The sequence below is a fragment of the Hermetia illucens genome, chromosome 3 (genome assembly GCF_905115235.1).
Source record: "Hermetia illucens chromosome 3, iHerIll2.2.curated.20191125, whole genome shotgun sequence".
NCBI lineage: Eukaryota > Metazoa > Arthropoda > Insecta > Diptera > Stratiomyidae > Hermetia > Hermetia illucens.
In genome coordinates, this window is record NC_051851.1 from 56,660,016 (window position 1) to 56,679,409 (window position 19,394).

The following is a 19,394-nucleotide window of genomic DNA, read 5'->3' on the forward strand; positions in this document are numbered from 1 at the left end:
ATGTTTCAGCTTCCTCCAGGACTTCCCCCCTGTGCTGCCTAAACCGATCAAGATGTAGTCAATTTGATTAGATATTCGTTGTCAGGTAATTGATACCCAGCTGACTTTGTGGCAAGCCTTGTGGTCGAATGGTGTGCCACGGACAACGAAGCGGTAAATTTTGCAGAATTCTACAAAACGTTCAGTGTTGCTGTTAAAGTCACCAAGATCATGTATCTCCATGATATACCCGAACAATGTATTTGCAGTGCTCATTTTAGCCATTAACCATCACGATCACAATGAAGATTGCATGTGCATGTGAGCTCTCCTGAATTGCATGAAATTGCTCAGCTCTGTTGGCGCAGAGAAGTGTATCAAAGAGCGAGAAACTGGTTTCCACGTTATGAGAGTGTACCTTGCAATACCGCTAGGTTTTGGAGAATTTCACTCCACTTGGGGTCAGGATGTCTAGATGATATAGACGGAATTCTGGCTTAAATTGAGAAAGTGGGCCCGTTAATGCCATTGTGGGAGAACATTTGCACATATCAGACGATTTGTAAACGGCTTTTGATAGCGAAAGAGGTCAGGTGAGGTCAATTCCTACCTAAGGCCTTGTTGAAGTTTCTGTAGCAAATTAGTTTCGAAATTTGTACCTTGCTGGCCCATAAATTTCGATCGCTTGAGTCGCCTTCTACAACAACCAGGGAATACTTTGAGAATATTCTCAAATTCTAGATTAAGAGTTCTCTGTAGCCGTTCTTCAAAATGACCTAAAAGATTCGGTTCATTTGGCAGAGGAAAGAGTTAAGTTCGTAAGGTTTGGGTCAAACTTGAATTATTAGCTTTTCTCCATGATTCGTTTTTGTTTATTCGGTTATTCGGTCCAGTAATTGGAAGCACATTTTGGAATAAAATTCGCTTTTCAATTCAGTGGAATTATTAAATTAAAAAAACAAGAAACTATGTAATATGCGTTGATTTAGTTTGTACAAATTAGGTAAACATACGTTTAGGTGATAATATTCAAAAAGTTCCAATTTTTAGATTTCCAAAATCAAAACCTCATCTGTCATAAACTTCAGGCGATATGATTGGATAATAATGATCCTATTTGCGTGTTCGTTACTATTGGAGCCTAACGTGAAATTTTGGCTGCAATGTCAGTGCAATATTTTTGAAATTAGCTAATTACGGATCAAAATTTCTTTAATGGATCACTGGATAGCTATGCCATTGATTTTCCAAAAAGGTTGTTGCACGCGTACTTGTGTATGCTTACATAGGCAGCTCTAGAAATATATGGGCTTCTTTCCGGATTTGTGTAGCGAAACAAGTATTCCTTGTGGTATACACCATCGTGTTCTTTTGAGCAAAGTTTCCAATCTGCTTCTTATTGCATACCATAAAAGATGTAAGACTTTTGTCTTCTGCCTTGAGGTTATTCATCACAAACAGTTCCCTTCTAGAAATTTTTGAAGTTATAAGCTGAAAGATTCTTGCTGTCAGAGTTTTCTACAAGTGCCACTTCCTACCTCCGCATAAAAGATCTCTTTTGGTTCCATTTTTGAGAATTTCCATTATTTTTTCTTCAATTATCTTAGGAGAAAGGAGCTGATCAACACTGAATATTGTGAAATGCATAGGTGGTTGACTGGCGCTGCCTTTCGGTGTACAGTATCTCATTGGTTATAAGTTTTGGGTTCCAAATAGCAAACAATAGAATTTCACGTTCTTCAGTTTCGGAGCATTTCTTATGCGAAGTAATTCGCTTGATACCTTTATTTGGTAGTAAAGTAAGTAAAGCTTAAAATGAAAAAGTGTAAACATAATTTTTCGGGTTGGATCTACTATTTATAACCTCTTTGACTGATTTTTCAAACCGTTCCACAGCCCTTTATATGTTAGTGACACAATCTATTTAGCTAATATCTAACTGTTCTGTTTATTTTGGATATGCTGGCAATTTTCGCAACACTTTTCTCCGTATTCCGTCTGTATCTTATTTGAAGGAACGTCTTATGTAACATTTTACCTGTCTGAAAGACAAGCGGGAGCTCCGCGATACTTCACTTTGCGAAATGGTCAAATGAGAATCCGAGTTGGAAGAAGTCAACTAACAGGGTCGCCCGTAATTAATACAACTCCACAAAGTATTCTATCGACACGTGCTTGCATGCCTCTGTGCTACCCGGGCTCGGGGATATGGGAAGAATTACTTTGACAATTCAGCCGGCTCATATCATTCACAAATTTTTCGCGTGTCCTTCAATCTGAAATACGGAAACACTGCGCGGGTGAAGTCATAAAACTTACGGCCCCAATGGATAGCAAAGATCCTCAACGAATCATATTATTCTCAATCAATGTTTCACCTGCTTCAGAGTTTTAAATGAAAGAAAAGCAATTAATTCCTGAATACATTTTATATAAAATCAAAAATAAATCGACAAAATCCGTGTTCAACGGCTCCTCCCGCGGAACTGTCGTTAAATATTACTTCATTGGGCTGGTTAGCAATTATACTGCTATTCTTGCTTGCCTATCTCTCGCCTCTCCTTTTCCGCGAACTCTTATTGGACGTCTTTTACAAATGCCACTACATCGCCCCTCATTGAAAGCCCCTACACCCCATTTAGGAGCCGCATAGAACAATACCGAGTTATGATTTGATAAAGTATTCTGCTGATATCTCTGTGCCCGTAAATATTTATTGGCATCCGGAAGAGACGTCTGTTGACACATAGCAGTCATTTGTGCCTTGGTATTTTAGTTTTCGTCGATGAGGTGGTTAGCCGCTATGCTTTTCAAGTAGCGTAGAGTATTCATCCAGTTTGTCGAGTTGAACCTATTCTTCACATAGAATGTGATCACCGCACAGTATTTTTCTCATCTCCAGGACCACTTCGCGTCCTCTAAGGCAGCAGCTGCGATGTCCACTACCACTTTTATTGCATCGATGGTGAAGCGGCATTTCCTGAACTCAATCTGCTGATTAAATAGAGCTCTGCAGGCATGTAGGCATTTTGCCCGAAGTCGCTTTATTTCGTCGTTCCATCAGTAGCGTGGTGAGTATCTCCATTTGGGTACTCTTTTCGGAGTTGCTGCACCGTAAGTATTGGCAACAGCCTGAATTAATTGCTTAGAAAACTCTTCTGCTAATTCTTAATTCATACTGACGGAATTCGTCACACCCGCCTTGCTGTGTTCTGGGATTACGAACATAATCGCCTGATGGTCGCTGCGTGTAAATTCCTCTCTAACCCAGATGTCAATGGTAATGCGAATACGGCCTTTAGGATATGTGTTTGAATCACCGCCACCTTACCTAACATTGTTTGGAACTCATCTATTGTTCAACTGGGTCTTTCATAGCAACTATTAATTTTTAATTTTTTTAATTAACTCCGGAGGAGACCCATTGCTTGTTCTCAATTTCCTCGTGTCGCTTACTTTTCTTAATTTGGTATTGTCTACCTTCTCACATGCATCATAAGAGCCTTCTGCAAATTAAATTTCTAAACCGTCAATTACGACCTTTGATTTTCTTGGATTCGTCCGATAATACAAACTTTTCTCAGCTTCTACAACCGTCTTCGTACAATTTCAAAAAATGGATCCTGACAAAACTTTAGCTGAAATATAAAATCTACAGGCGAAGGCACGAATTGCAGAATTTAGCGGCTAATGCTCACGTGAAAAACGCCGCCGAATAGATCGTTCTCACGTTGTATTGTCCAGGCAGGCATTTGGCCCGAAAAGTTTCTTCCTTCCAGTTATTTCTCCCGGTCGCCCACCAGCGGAATTTTTCTTGAGCAAGTTTCCATTACATGCACTACCATAACAATCCCAGGCATTCTACCGTCAGCTGCTTCGCAGCGGTTTATAAATATATCAATGTTCCACAATTGTTTGAGCAGATCCGCTAGCCAAAATGCATTTGCTAGCAAGTCAGCAAATAGCTGTGACCATTTTGATGATTTTAGAAAAGGTTTTAGCGTCTTGGGAAGCGTGAAAATGATTATTTATAAATAAGTATTTAAAACAAGTTAATGATTTTGTGTACTGTGGAGTGGGGATGGGATTTAGGAATTCGAAAAGAGGGCAATTGAGAAAGTGATGCTAGATGGGAGAAAAAGGAGAAATTTTACATATAAGCAAATGCATTTTTCAAAATCTCGGTGTAGGACAGAGGTGAAATGAAATGATTCGTTAATTTTTACTATAAGTTTCCATTCCGACTTCATTAAATCATGATATATGTAAAAAAAAGTTTAACACAAAGCCAACCATTATTGGCAAAGTTAGAAAGATCAAAATTGCTCCCTAAAACAACGTATAATAACCTAAAACTGAACAGTCACATCAATAACCATGCCATGAGATCATACCAATCTTGTATTGTTCAAAAAAGTTATTAACACTTCGATTTGTGAAAAGTTCAGCATTCCGAAATATGGTGGGCAGGAAACGTGTCCAAGAAAACTTTCAAAGCTTTTTTAATACATTGACTTGATTTCTTTTCTTTTTACTTAGTATTGAGTAGAAATCCTACACATTGTCTAATTCATTTGCTTTTAATATCTTTGCAGGATACTAACAGTGAATTGAGGAGCGGGGGAGTTTTACAGGTAATTTTGTGAAGGATGAACTTATATTGGTCTTCTATGCGCATTATTCTAATCAGTAAGGTGAAAACGATGTCATTGCTAAATCAACTTACAATTATATTTGCTTAAATAATGTTACTTATTAATGGATGTGTGTAAACAATCATGAAATCAACATTGCTTCAACAACCACTCAAAGCCAGTTATGTTTTTCAATCAGTTGGGACGTCAATGAGTATTAAATCTTGCTAATGATCACAATCATGTCTAAATGCATAGATCAATCAAAAACGCAACTCAACTTTGAAGTGCAGCGTAAGAAAGACTGCCCACTAAATTAAAAGGCCATAAATCAAGTAATTGCCATAATGAATGAGGATTGAACAGATAGGAGGTGTTTAGACATTAAAATAACCCCATTACTTGGAAGTGATTACACTCGTATGCTTAATTTAAAAGCCATTTATTTGCAGTCGAGAATTGCCAACAATTAGTCTTTCAACTGTGAAAAATTTAAAGAACGGTTCGATTTTTATGGACAAAAATTAATTCTGGTTTGATTTGCAAAGAAGGTTTGCCGGCAATTTAGGAATAAAGTGGGTTTGAGATATATGGAGGGAATTATTAAATATTCTGGTTCATTCAACTCATCCTTGAAGATTTTGAGAAATAATTCTTATAAAGAGCCGTCAACATAACCAGGTTTTTATATATTTAAAAAGTTATAAAATCGATGACTCAATGGAAGGCCATGAAAGTACCCAGGTGTCATAGTCATGAAGGTAAATTACATAGTTGGTGCTGTTGCAGTGAATACTTGTTATTGTCTGCGATTGTATTAATTATCAGAAGTCTCTCTGGTTCCTTGTTCCATTGAATGAGGTCAGAACATGTAATCACACTTTTATTCTATACTGATAGTAGATCGATAGAAATGTCGAATGAGTGTACTGATTTTAAAATACATATGATTGTAGCAACCTGATAACTAGGGCAACTTATTGATTGAATCACCTAGGTCCCTGACCAACACTTGCAAGAATTGCATTCCCCTGTGTGCTGTCCTCTATTTCCTGACGGTACTTCAATTAAGTGAATTACTTTTAGCTTTATCTTACTGTAATATAGTCTACATGAAATTATTACGTTTCGTGTTTCATAGTAGCAATCCTATAGTCATACAATTTTGCGAAAATACGAAAACTAATCCAGATGTGCACATTCTTAAATGATGTATGAGGCAATTAATGCTAGATCTATCCATATGGAAAACCGATTTTTCCCCAATTCCCCGTTTATTTCAACTACATACATATGATAATTTTGTTCATTTATGGAATCTGTATCCTGCAAATTATGGTCCAAAACTAGCTATCAATGTCGATGAGATAGGCCTTTATTAGAAGCATTTACTCTTGTACCTTTATTGTCAAGGAGGAAACTATGTACAGCTCTGGATATTAAAGTCTCTTCAAAGACATGCTTAAATTTTTTTGGGTGCAATTTTAGACTTAGATTTTTAATCGTATACCATTCGGAAAACAAAAGGGCCTTCGAAAATATTTTCAAAACCATTTGTTTGGAGAGATGATGAAAAAGCTTCATCATTATGTACGGATTCGTTGGAAACTGATTTTGTCCAGTGGTTAAGTAATACAGTAAGAAGGATAATAGACTGCACAAGGTGTTGCTAATGCTTCTGAAAATCCTACAATTTTCAGTCCAAACAATAAGAATTTTAATGAGTGGTTGTAGTTGGGGATACCCGCAGTAACCATCCAAGTTTATCATGGTCAGCCACGAGGATAGAACCAACCAACCAAAACTCAAACAAAAGTGGAGAAGTTGAGCGTGATGACGTGTTCGTAGAGATGTTCCCTGATTCGTTTTGTATTCACACCTCATTCTATCTTCAGCACCGTTTCCTTCATTGCTTTTCACAACTGTTGTTCAAGCGGAAGTCCTCTGTCAAACCCCGACTCTTCGTAAATTCTATTCCTAATTTCCCGTGCATAGTTCCAGGTAAATTTCAAATTTTCTCTTTCGCTTTCCGTGTTCCCACTCCTTGTTCGTGCACAAACTTCTCCAAAAAACGAGCCACCACGGGTTCTAACATCCATCTCTCAACCCCGAAATTCATTCCATAGCCCGAGGCCATAACACATCGAAAACTCTTCATTCCCTCAGAAATCAAAACCAGAAATCACATCAAAATCAGTTCAGGCAGCAAATGCGACATTTCACATAAAGGTTGCGACCGGACTCCTTTATTAATCCATGTTCTGGAAAATAAACTCAAAAGTTTATCAGCAATACTTCCAGGGCGGTTTTTTGCCGGTTGCAAATAAAGTCAAAAAGTCCAGGCTGAACCTTGAATAGTGCGGCTTGCATTAGGCAGTTTCACAACCTTACTTACATAAAAATTTCCCTATTGCCTAAACTGATCCGCTAAGTCGAATACTCTTGACGCAATTTATGGGAAAAAGAAAAGGTCAATGGTCATTTCTATATTGGAAAATAAAATGGTTGAATAGAATTTAGGGTTTCTTTTTTAATTCAAAATTTCTTTAAAAAAAGCACACTAATTAAAACACACTTTTCTCCAAAAGGGCTAAACCGGTCCGAATGAAATTTGGTGGACATATGGGTACTATGAAATGCCATACATACAATTACATATAGTTTAAAGGAGGGCTCCCCATACATGCAGAAGATGGATGTAATATTTTTTTTCATCGAATATAGGCATACGGGGCATCATATGAAATGCCTTGATTAGTACTTTCCGAATCTGATATTGGTTTTGACGTGAATTGTAAAGTGCGTGTGAAACTATCTAACCCAGAAATATGAAAAAGATCATCATATGTTCATTTCGATATCTGCTCAGACAAACTTACTTATAATATACTACAAACTTTTAGAAATTGACTGAAAAACCCCCCTAAGTTCATCTTAGAAATACCAAATTTGCATACACATGCCAAATTTCATGGAAACCTGACCATTAACGCCAAAGTTATAGCAGTTATATCTATATAACTATAAGATGCTGACGTCATAATTAACGAGAATAATTGACATTCGAGTGAAATATTAAAATTCTATTTATCAAGAATCTACTTATCCCTAGTCCTTTTTAAGGTTTTGCGTAAACACCCAACCTTATTAGAATCGAGTCGGTGTCTGTCTGTCTGTCACACACGATTTATTCGGAAACGGCTAAACCGATTGTCACGAAAATTGGTAAAAGCGTGTGATCTGTTGTTCCCTTTACATTCAGCAAATGGTGCCACTTTGTATTAAATTTAAGGGGGGTGGGGGAGGTTCACCCCATACATGTGAATGGGGGATGCACATTTTTTTTTCATAAAATGTTGTCACGTATTAAATTGGGGTATTAAATGAAAGGGCTCAACTAGTACTTTTCGAAACTGGTTCCATATTTGATATTCTGTGAAACAGGGGGAAGTGAGGGCTCAAAATATGACCATCAAAAAGTGTAACAGGTCGCGTTCTCAGAACCTATCCAACCGAAAAATTGTCAGCATTGTATAGTTTGCTTATATGAAAACTAGTACTGTTTTCCAGTCTGTTTCCCAAATTTCTTAAAAAGCTGGTTTAAATGATCGCTTTTTGGCTGACATTTGGAATAACACCTGTAGCCGCAGCGATGGGGCCGCATCTGAATAGTTTCCCTTTGTCTTAGACGAAGCTATTAGCTAGGTCGGTGCAGTCAAATGGGGTAGTCAGTTACTCCCCGACTAGAGCTGTCAGTCTTCAGGTGGATGAGGGCTTTCAAACTTTCAAACAAAAGTATGCCAGTGGTAGACATTTGCCCATGTTACCTTATGGGATACCTTAATTTTTAAGGTTTTGTTTGCAACTTATTAAAATCGGTTCAATGTCTGTCTATCTGTCTGTCACACGCACTTTTTTCAGAAACGACTGCACCGATTCACAAAAAATATGCTGAGAAGGTGGGAGCTGTGAACGCCCACACATCCATTACATCTTTCTACGTTGAGTTTAGGGGGGGGGGCGGGTTCCTCATAAATGCAAAAAAGGCCAATAAAACTTTTTTTCACCGAATATAGTCATGTTGGGTATCCATTAGTACCAGCCAGTCTTACTTTTGACATTTATGGGAAAGGCGGGATTCTGCGGAATCGAAAGTGATGATTTCTTTAACGGATACATTCTCAGAAACTACTCAACTGAAAAATCTGAGAATAATCGTGAAGCTGTCTTTATACGGCGTCTAAACCTCAAAATATTCTCCATATCGTTATCTGTGTGAATATATGCTGAATATACCCAAAATTCAATTGGATATGGTCCTGACATTTTGTCTCTTTGGGAGTAAGAACTTCACCCAAAAGAGGCAATTTCGACCTACTATATTTTTTTAATAACAGTAGGATGTATACTAAACTTTCCAGAATACTGCCTCATATCAAAGCCTATATTACTGCAAATTTCAAATATAAAGTAAATTTTCCAAGTAGAATAATATACTATTATTTATTTTATATGAGCAGATATCGTAACGGTGAGTATATGGATTTCAGGTGTTTTGGTTGGGTCGCTTTTGAGAATGAGCTCTTGAACTGTCTCTTCGCAGCTAATGTCGCAACTACTGCTTCGAAAAGTACTAACCGAGGCTTTTCATTTGATATCCCACTCGGTAAAAAAATGTATGCCCCTTTTTTAGGTGTATATAAAGTTCAAGGTACTGCAATGTAATTCACCGCAAGCGTGGCGATTTGCAGTTCTAACCTTTCGAATAAATTTCGTATTAATGGATACAGCCGCTCCCGAGAAAGGTGCTTCCCACAGACAGGCAGACAGACTGCCAGGCAGAGAAACAGACGGACAGACAGACACATTGAAAATCAATTTTTATTGAGGCTTTGTTTTCAACAAAATAAGGAACCAACAAAACAATCTTTTTAACTAAGCTTTACGTGTTTATAATTGCAGTGAAGCCCTAGGTAGGATGTAGTGCCTTGATTATCACTTAAATATGGCATATTTTCTACGGGTATTGAAAATTATATGTTTAACATTTCAGTTAGATACCATAGTATGTGATCGGATCCGGTGACTTCTTTTCCGACTCTTTTCACTTTTCACGGTTTATCAATTTTTATCTTCAAATCGAACTTCCGAAAAGATTTTCTGAATGTTCACCAAAAATGGATGTCTTTTCATTTTCGGACTTAAACCATTATGATTTTTGACCAACACCAACGACTATACGCAGAGAGATCGCTACGGTTAAGTCAGGAGGAATAGTTTCGTTATTTGATTCACTCATTTTCTGATTCCCAAGGTTTATCATAATTTGCCATCGTGAAAAGATTAACAGTTTAATTTAAAATCAGCTGTGCCAGTTTGTTTAAAAAGGTTCACCAAAAAGTACTAAACGACCATCGAATCAAGGTTGAAAATATAGCAAAAGCTGAGGGTGTGTGGAAAAATCGCGTGTATTATATATTCATTAAAAAATTGAACATGCATATGCTAGCCGGTGCTGAAGGCTTCATTTCTTCAAGTTGAACCAAAACCACATTGGAATGAACATTTCAAAGGCAATGTTGGAGGGTAACAAATAAAATGATTTGAATTTTTGTGTCGTTACTAATAATAAAATTTGGACCCACCAGCATACTGCTAAGAGCCTTGCTACATTGGCTTCCTTTCGTGAAGAGGAGTTTCAGCTTCATATCGCTTTTTAATTGCAGATAATAAATAAAAATTGCAGTTGGTTATAAAATCCAAAAGGGTCATTGTTCCTCTTTCATCATCGACTATCCCACGTAAATCTGAGCTTGTAAAGATGCCTGAAATATGCATACCTTGGCAGCGATCAGAGGATGCTTTGAAGATGTAATGTAACATATACTCATTTCACTTTTAGTGATGTTATCAAGCTGATTTGAAAGTAATTTGCAAAATGTGATGACTTCTTCAGCAGATATACTATACATCCAATGGACCCAGTCATTGGTACTTCTTATTCGTCTGCCTTACTGTTCTGAACCCCAAGAAGAGCATTCCTTTATTAATTAATTGGTTTCTTCTCCTTCTACCTCATAATACACTTAATCATTTAAAAAAAAAAATTAATGAACTGAACTGAATTGGCTTAATATGCACATCTTCCGGTTGCTTCTCGAGATTTCTGGATGCGAATACACGGTTGACAGTAATGGATATTGCTGCCAAATATCATGTTGAAGGGAATCTTTTTTGCTAATTGGAATATCTCAAGATTAATGAAAATAATAATAAAATGTACACTTGTACGTTTATAAAGTCGAACAAGTGAATATAATATAATACAAAGTAAGTACAAAATTAGTTGAGTATCTTTTCAATAAAGGGTCTTCAACCATTGCGTATAGAAAGCTTTGAACTATTGGAAACATTTTTGGGGTTCTAAATCTATAACAAATTGCTGCAGGGTGCATTGAATAATGGAAGCTTCCTTTGAATTTGCGGATATCATTCGTAATCTGCATGAGGTAGCGGATAGGGGAGAGTAGCACCTGCCGAATGAAACAAGTATTCCGAATACCGTCTACTCAAGGAGTGGATGTTTCTAATGTCAAAAATTCTCTGCATTCTTTTGCCTCTGCTTTTGCTAAGTGGGGCAATGTATAAGTCACATACTAAGAAGTGACGAGAGCTCCATGGTAGACGATGCCATGGATGGAATCCATTATCCTAAGATGGCTCACGAGTAGATTGTCTCAGAAACGCTTGCAACAGAGTAATGAAGGAAGAGTGGAAGCTTCTCGGAAACTCTTAGTGAGACTAAAGCATATTTCAGCAAACGACGTAAATGTCGCTGAATCATAAATACCTTGCCCCTTTATTTTTCTTCACTTAGGTGTTATCGACAAATAAATGTCTATGGTATCTACTAATCCTTGGTACAACTTTGAATAATAAATTCATTCAACACCTAAAAACCTTTGTTGCAGTTGCATTAATTGAACTGAAATTCAATATTATAAACTCATCAGGACAACACTATCAGGACTCAATTTAAATCAATAATATTGGTTCACTTTTAGTCACGTAAACTGATTCATTATCGAACAATAATCGTTATTATCATTCGAAGCATAATGATGAGGAAATAGTTTTTGGAATCATTATTAATTCTAATGTTGTATCAAGTTCATGTGATTCGTTTGATTATTGAATAGATTTCGCAATGAATATTGATTTTGCTTTGTTGTTATCGTTGCATCAGCTGGATGCGGGTAGACTTAATTTAAATAGGAATTCAATACAGGTATGCTGAGCGGGAAAATTGGAGTCTTATTATCATGCACTGAATGCAATAGTGATTGCAATTTACTACCTTGATAATATCTTAAAGGATCTTTTTGAAGATCGCTAAATGATTGCAAAGGGTTATTGGGTTGCATATTAAAGGGATTGATGATATTATGGCAAAGACGTTAGAATTCTATTTCAGAATGTGGGATGCATCGATCGTTGTGATCAGAATTATAGAAAAATATTTTGAGGAAGGAAGCTCAGATGCAGTCGAGTTGAATTCATGAACGTAGTGATTTTTGAACGGAAGAAGGTTTTCTGTGAAAATGAAGAAGTACTCTTAAATATTGCTATAGAAGACATCAATAAGATAAAGAATTATCACAATTTATTTTAATGGTACATCACAAAAAGTGTTGTAATTAGATTGTCGTCGTTCTAATAGCTCCATAGCCTATTTTGGGCATCCCGATACATTGTGATCGATCAAATTTCAGTTATTGTAATTATTTCACTAACTCATTATTGGCAACATCTTGAATATTTTTACATACTACTCCTTGGCACACTTCTAAGCGCTGGTACATATTTAAATTTTTCATAGGTCTGTTTCACTTCCGGGGATCGTCTACAGGTCAGGCGTCCAAATAGCAACATTAATTAAATTTTATTGCCCCCTTCTCTTCTTGTATATTATATGTGTTGTTCCGATCATGCGATCCTTCAGTTTCTAAAAATCTGGCGTAAGGATCTAGTTTATTGTCGTGTGGCAGTTTTCTGTAGTTTAACCAAATATTGATATATTTGGTTCGAAAGAGGAAGTTACCTGGTTCCCCATCGAGTGTTGACCATGGGTTCATGTAGTTTCGACGCTGCTTGTTTCCACCCGTTGTTTTTCGAAGCGAGCACGTTTTGACTCTTCACTTGCTGACTCAACATTGTTGTTCACAGCACTTTTCATTTATTCAATTCCCAAGATAATGTTGACCGTTTTATTTTAACATAATAAAAAATAATAAAAAGATTGGGGTATAAGTATAAATCTAGAGCGACATTTCAAACCATACTAAATCTTTTTTTTTCCGAAATTGAGTTTTATCGATTGATCGTTTCAGATTTTACCAAGAAAGATTGATTCATGGAGAAAAAAGGACCTCAAGTTGACCGTTCACATCAAAGCACCATATTCTATGTAGTTTCTTTTCGACAAACGGCACTATTGCGTTCCTCTACCTACACGAACATACCTTAGTATGTTTCGCTGTAAACGCCCAACTAATAGGTTTTCATCTCCCTCACAATAGAGCGTTTTACCGCGATATCTTTGGTATAGAGAATGAATTTCGCTGTGATTGATGTAAAATGAACAAAAAATCGACACTCCTGAATGAAATTCAATTCGAAACACAATTTTGTAACTTCAGTTCCTTTTTGTCCACAGACGATCATTCACCCGATCATTCTTCAATTTTTCAATTCTGCTTCCCAGCCAGGTGATCGCACACTAAAATCCGCTCATTCGGGTCGTTGACTAAAAAATGTAAGTCATCAAAGCTGAAAAACGGGTGCAACCTTCGAATTTTTTCGGTCAAGACCGAAATTGGGGGTGGGGGTAGAAGGTGGCATAAGAAACAAAAAAATCCATTTCCCTCTATCCCGCAGTAATCAGGTGCATAGAGTAGCTGCACCGCGCTGAATCTAGAAATAAAGTTCACTTGCTAGGCATTCCGGTTTTAGTTCGTCTCAGTTTACTCTACGTTTCAGGATAACTTCATATCTACTACCAAACAGACCCGAGAATCAGAAGGTATTACAAAAACTGGATTTAGTTCTCCTAATAACTTTTCCAATCCTATATGCGTCGCACGTTCGTTGTTTCTCATATATAGAAACGAATAAACTTATGAGTTGCTCTCATTACAGTTTACAGTGAAAACTCTTTTGTTTCAAGTTTACCTACCACCCTACGGATGCATAAGCGCACCAATGATACGAACATATATTCACATTAGTACATGAGGCATAAGTCTCCACATCGAAGCACAGGTCCGCGTGTGCAATCGACCAACCTGTGAAAACTCGCTTCATCTTTACCTTTACATGGTTGCTCCAAATAAGCTTTTCATCTAAAATAACTATCATAAGAAGTAATACTCTTTGGAAAGTTGAAGGATTGTACTCCTCATCCTTGGAAAGCAAAACCCATTCAGTTTCTTCCGCCTTTTTGTGAATGTAACACTAGAAGAAACTAGATTCTGCAAAAATTTCAGCGAGAACGATGTTAAGTTGATATGCCAGTAGTTCTTTGGATTTGAATAGTCATAACTTCCAGACTTCGGTGTGAAGACTTACTTAGCCCAAAGCAGGACACGCTAGCAAAAGTGTTTCTTAGAAGTCGCTTCAAGTGCCCTCTCTCCTTTTTAGCATTGTTGGGTAGACATCATCTACACCAGGTGTTTTATAGTGTGGTAGCTCTTACTTTTCACTGGAAATTACTATTCTCATAGTTTTCCATTTCCCTTTGCGTGTTGAAAGGTTCGCATGAACCGTCATGTTTCCCCACCCACTTCGGCCACCTATTTCCCCCAGATGGTGTACTTCCAAGAGATCTGCACAGACACAACTCTCGAGTTCATCCAGGGTTCATTCGGTCCAACTTGGTCGTCTCATCCCTTTTCAGGACTCTGCTTCGAAGTTTTCGTAGGATTCTGTCTTAATATTACAGTCTGAAATAGCCAGACTGAATTCTAACTAATGATCGTCTGACAGTGAAACTTCTTCTGGCACCCGCCACACCCTATATTTGACGTCATGAGACTAGCTGAAATGAAAAAAATAGATAATTTCTCTCTCTAGGATTGGGTATACTGCTCTCGCAATAAATATGTTGAACGTTCGCATCACAACCTATTAAACGTTCAAAATCAATTGACTCTGCATGTCAACTGACTCTACATACATAGAGAAGATAAGTAGAGTGCCCTACGACGTTTCTCATGATATCATTAGTCTACTACTGTAATATTACCACATCTAGATGCTGGAAACAGGTTATTCTGGTTGCCTCTAACAATTTAGACATCAGGGCGCAAACTCTCGGAATTGAGAAGGATTTAGTTAAACCAAACCCAAGGCATTTCTGCATGTAGGGGGCCAAAAATTCTTCGGAGGATTCTTCTCTCGAACGCGGCCAAGAGTTCGCAATTTTTCTTGCTAAGAACCCAAGTTTCCGAGGAATACATGAGGACTGGCAAGATCATAGTCTTGTACAGTAAGAGCTTTGACCCTATGGTGAGACGTTTCGAGCGGAACAGTCTTTGTAAGCTGAAGTAGGCTCTGTTGGCTGACAACAACCGTGCGCGGATTTCATCATCGTAGTTGTTATCGGTTGTGATTTTCGACCCTAGATAGGAGAAATTGTCAACGGTCTCAAAGTTGTATTCCCCTATCCTTATTCTTGTTCGTGCTTGTGTTTGACCAGTGCGGTTTGATGTTGTTGGTTGATTCGTCTTCGGTGCTGACGTTGCCACCATGTATTTTGTCTTGCCTTCATTGATGTGCAGCCCAAGATCTCGCGCCGCCTGCTCGATCTGGATGAAGGCAGTTTGAACGTCTCGGGTGGTTCTTCCCATGATGTCGATATCGTCAGCATAGGCCAGTAGTTGGGTGGACTTGAAGAGGATCGTACCTCTTGCATTCACTTCAGCATCACGGATCACCTTCTCGAGGGCCAGGTTAAAGAGGACGCATGATAGCGCATCCCCTTGTCGTAGACCGTTGTTGATGTCGAATGGTCTTGAGAGTGATCCTGCTGCTTTTATCTGGCCTCGCACATTGGTCAGGGTCAGCCTAGTCAGTCTTATTAATTTCGTCGGGATACCGAATTCCCTCATGGCCGTGTACAGTTTTACCCTGGCTATGCTATCATAGGCGGCTTTAAAGTCGATGAACAGATGGTGCAACTGTTGTCCATATTCCAACAGTTTTTCCATCGCCTGCCGCAGAGAGAAAATCTGATCTGTTGCCGATTTGCCTGGAGTGAAGCCTCTTTGGTATGGGCCAATGATGTTCTGGGCGTCAACGCTATCAGCCAATGGAAAACTGCGTTATGAAATAGCTTCACGGATTGACGCAACCTGGATGAAGTGGCATTCTACAACTGATGTTCTTTGTGATCGACGTACGAACGACGATTGACGAACATCTCAAATCTTAGATTTACCGCAATGTTGTCCGTCCTGCCGCTCTCTATGGTTCTGAGTGTTGGTCAACTATAAAAGACAATGAACGGCGTCTTGCGGTAATGGAGACGAAGATGTTACGTCGGACTAGTTGCGTGACACGTTTTGATCACATCCGAAATGAGGATATCCGCGATCGTTAAATTTAAGAGCCTCGAGATTGCACCCAGATCAGGCATTCGATAGAGCCAAATGGCGAAACCGATCACGATGAGCCGACCCCGCTTGTGAATGGGACAAAGGCTGAAGAAAAAAGAAAGCAAGAAAATAGAAAGCAATGCAAAGGAGGTTATGCCTCATGGTGTTTCATCGTGCGGCAAATATCGCATCTGAAGTGATACCGTTCTTTACAAAGTCCCTTGTTTGTTTTTCATAGCTCTGATACAATCTCGTTTTATTTAATTTACGTCTTTATATTTCTTTCTATAAGCGAGAGGTGTAGCAAGCAAAACTTCGACCGGGTTGAAAATTATGCACCGACTTTGATTTAATTTTGTTAAAGCTTCTCAACCTCGGTCCTTCAGTCCAAAACTAGTCAAACCTAATAATAGTGCAATTGCTATAAATTACAGTCCTTTATTTCGTAAGGTCCTTTGAGTCCTTTGTTGAGTATAGGACTTCCACACAATCTCTTTTTTTGCATTGTTTTTTTTTCTATTTCGGTATTCAGGGAGGCAGTTATACGTGATAAGTCAACCAAAGCAACAGAGAAGTTGCAAGGTAGAAGAAAAAATAAGTTGGTAGTTTCCGTTTAAGTTTAATGATTGAGAGGGTCTTGAGTCCGCATTTATTTGATGATAGACTGGTTCATTCCATTATGATTACGTTGAGTAGGGGTAAACCTATTTAGGGTAATCCTTTTATATGTCACTGCCAGCTGGAGATGCGCTTTCGTATCAAATTGGATATCTAGAAAAATTGAGAGGTAACTGGCTTAAGGGCCCCTTGAGGAACGAACGTTGCGTAGGTATTGAGTAAAGGTGATTTTTTTGGCATCAATTTCCACCTGTTTACCGAATTTCCTCTCAGTTTCTACCTGTTTACCGCGATAATAATGGATAATAGCAGGGAAGTCAATTTTTCGATACCCCTCTCCATTTTCTTGTTTTCTCTTCTCCAGCGCTTCCCATGGTTCGGGCCCAGCTGTCTTCCACTGATTATTCAGACTCGTAGTGAGATTCTTTGACCAATCGCACCTCAATTTGTGTTTTCTAGCTTACCAGCAATTTTTGGTCTCCTTATAGCTTCACAGTTACGATTCGTGGATACTACTTCGTCGCAAAGAAATCGCATAGAAATTTGAATGTCTAATCAGTTGGCTTACGATTTTGATGGGAGTTTCGCTGCTTCTTCGACGATACGAAGAAGAAGAAACTGCTTTATCGTCTGAAGAATGAAATTGGTCGACATAGGATCTGGGGAACGAAATTATAGAAAAGATGCTGATTTGTTTTGACAGTTTGCTCAGTCTCACTAAGAAGAAGCATTGATGTCCAACAATAGTTACTCCTTACGCCAGTTATTTGCGAAAAAAAAAATGATTTACATCACAATTACATTTTTTTTAAATTACAAAAAATAGTGCATAAGTGATAATTCGCCGTTCTAATTCTACTCTAAATTTTCCGACAATTAGTTATTTGCGGGTGAATAGCATGTGGCGGACAGCCCACACGGTGAATAGAGTGCCTTTTATAAAAAAAAACCCAAATCAAAATAAATGGTAATAATTGATTGGAATTCAACGACATACCTCATGAAGTTGTAAACCTTGAAATGATTGTTTCCATTTGATCATGCAAACGATTGATTATTATTTGAATTCGTGAATATTTTCGAATGATTTTTCAAATAAATATCTTCTCATTGTTTACAATAATTGGTGGTTGAACTTCGCACATGCATTTTTTTACTCATTCAAGCATGCCAATATGTCTGAGATCACAGACAATACCGGAGTCATATGTCTTTCCATTTAAACTTAATGGGATCTGAATACATGCTTTATGATCGCTTCAATGACCACGTGCTATTTAAAGTCACGCATCAAAATCCCAAGTATCTGATTCATCTTTGTATTGTGGATCTCAAAATAGATACGGTATGATACATTATTATACAAAAATACATCTGCTCGTATATGTATCTTTGGTGCGTAACTTACTTATATCAAGGTCACTGTCATTAAAAAAACTATGTGAGATAATGTTTAGGCTACATACCTAAATGTTCAGGGATTACATCAACTAATCACTATGGTATTCAAAGATTGGGTTTCAATCTTGAAATGGATTTCTTTGTGAACGATAACTAGTTCACTTTGTGCTGCAGAGTAACATCGAATGATGGTGTCAGCAATTTCTCCGAATGATTTCCGCCGACAATTTACCCATAAAACGGATGTGGCTTCATTTTAAAATATCCGATTTTTTATTGAATATTCATAATAAATAATACGTTTTCAAGATAAGATGTTAAATCAACGATTTAAGTAAATGTCGAAAACGGGGTAACCACTTCTTTCTTGCAATGACTACCCATACTACATATTTCAAACATGCATACCAAAAAATCATGACCTATCTTCCATGCCGAAAAAGATAAATAACTCATGTGGCGATGTGCAGATTTCCTATGTCTTCATTAAAGTTGCCGCGGTTGGAGTCTAAATTTGTGGGTTTATTGAAATATCGAATGGAGGTCAAGCCACTTCAGATTAGAGAATGAACATTTCCACATTCTCAATTAATTATTTGGAAATTCGAACATTTCAAATTCAAAGAACTATCCAAAGCCGTTTCATACTGGAAAAAGAAATTAAGAACATTTGCAGGCTGCCAGATGCTTTCCACTTAGATAATTGAAAGAATGAGATCAGCTGGCGCCAAATTGTTTATTTCTATAATCTCGGCCGCATTGAGATAAATTTTGATTAAGGTTTCTTTCTAATTTTAGTTTGCCACTGAAGTAAATCAGGTTGGGTTTGAGCGAATTGATAGATTGAATCTTCAAGATATGTGGGTTTATCACCCTTCAAAATTTAAGAGCCGTCATGTTGCATGCCTATGAGCTTTTTTTGTGTATTTTTAATTTTTCTATTCCACTTGCTAACCTTGGTGTTTTGCGCTGCTAATGTCGCAGTCAGATTCGGAAGAAGTTTATTTCATAAAAAGAGTCAAAAACTCGTTTGTGCTGTACGTTAAAGAATTGGTTTTTTTATGACGAACAATGCATGAATAATAAAACATTTTAAATTGATATGTGT

The 19,394-nt window shown here is 37.7% G+C and overlaps 2 protein-coding genes across 2 annotated transcripts in view; one reads left to right on the forward strand and one right to left on the reverse strand.

Moving 5' to 3' along the window:
* The window catches only part of LOC119651000, a 614,818-nt gene that overhangs the window by 146,341 nt on the left and 449,083 nt on the right, over positions 1 to 19,394 (reverse strand). The window lies entirely within an intron of this gene.
* The window catches only part of LOC119650999 (actin cytoskeleton-regulatory complex protein PAN1-like), a 375,349-nt gene that overhangs the window by 48,361 nt on the left and 307,594 nt on the right, over positions 1 to 19,394 (forward strand). Inside the window, exon 2 of the mRNA XM_038054284.1 lies at positions 4,575 to 4,613. The gene's annotated coding sequence lies outside the window, so the exon portion shown is untranslated. The remainder of the gene's footprint in view (positions 1 to 4,574; positions 4,614 to 19,394) is intronic.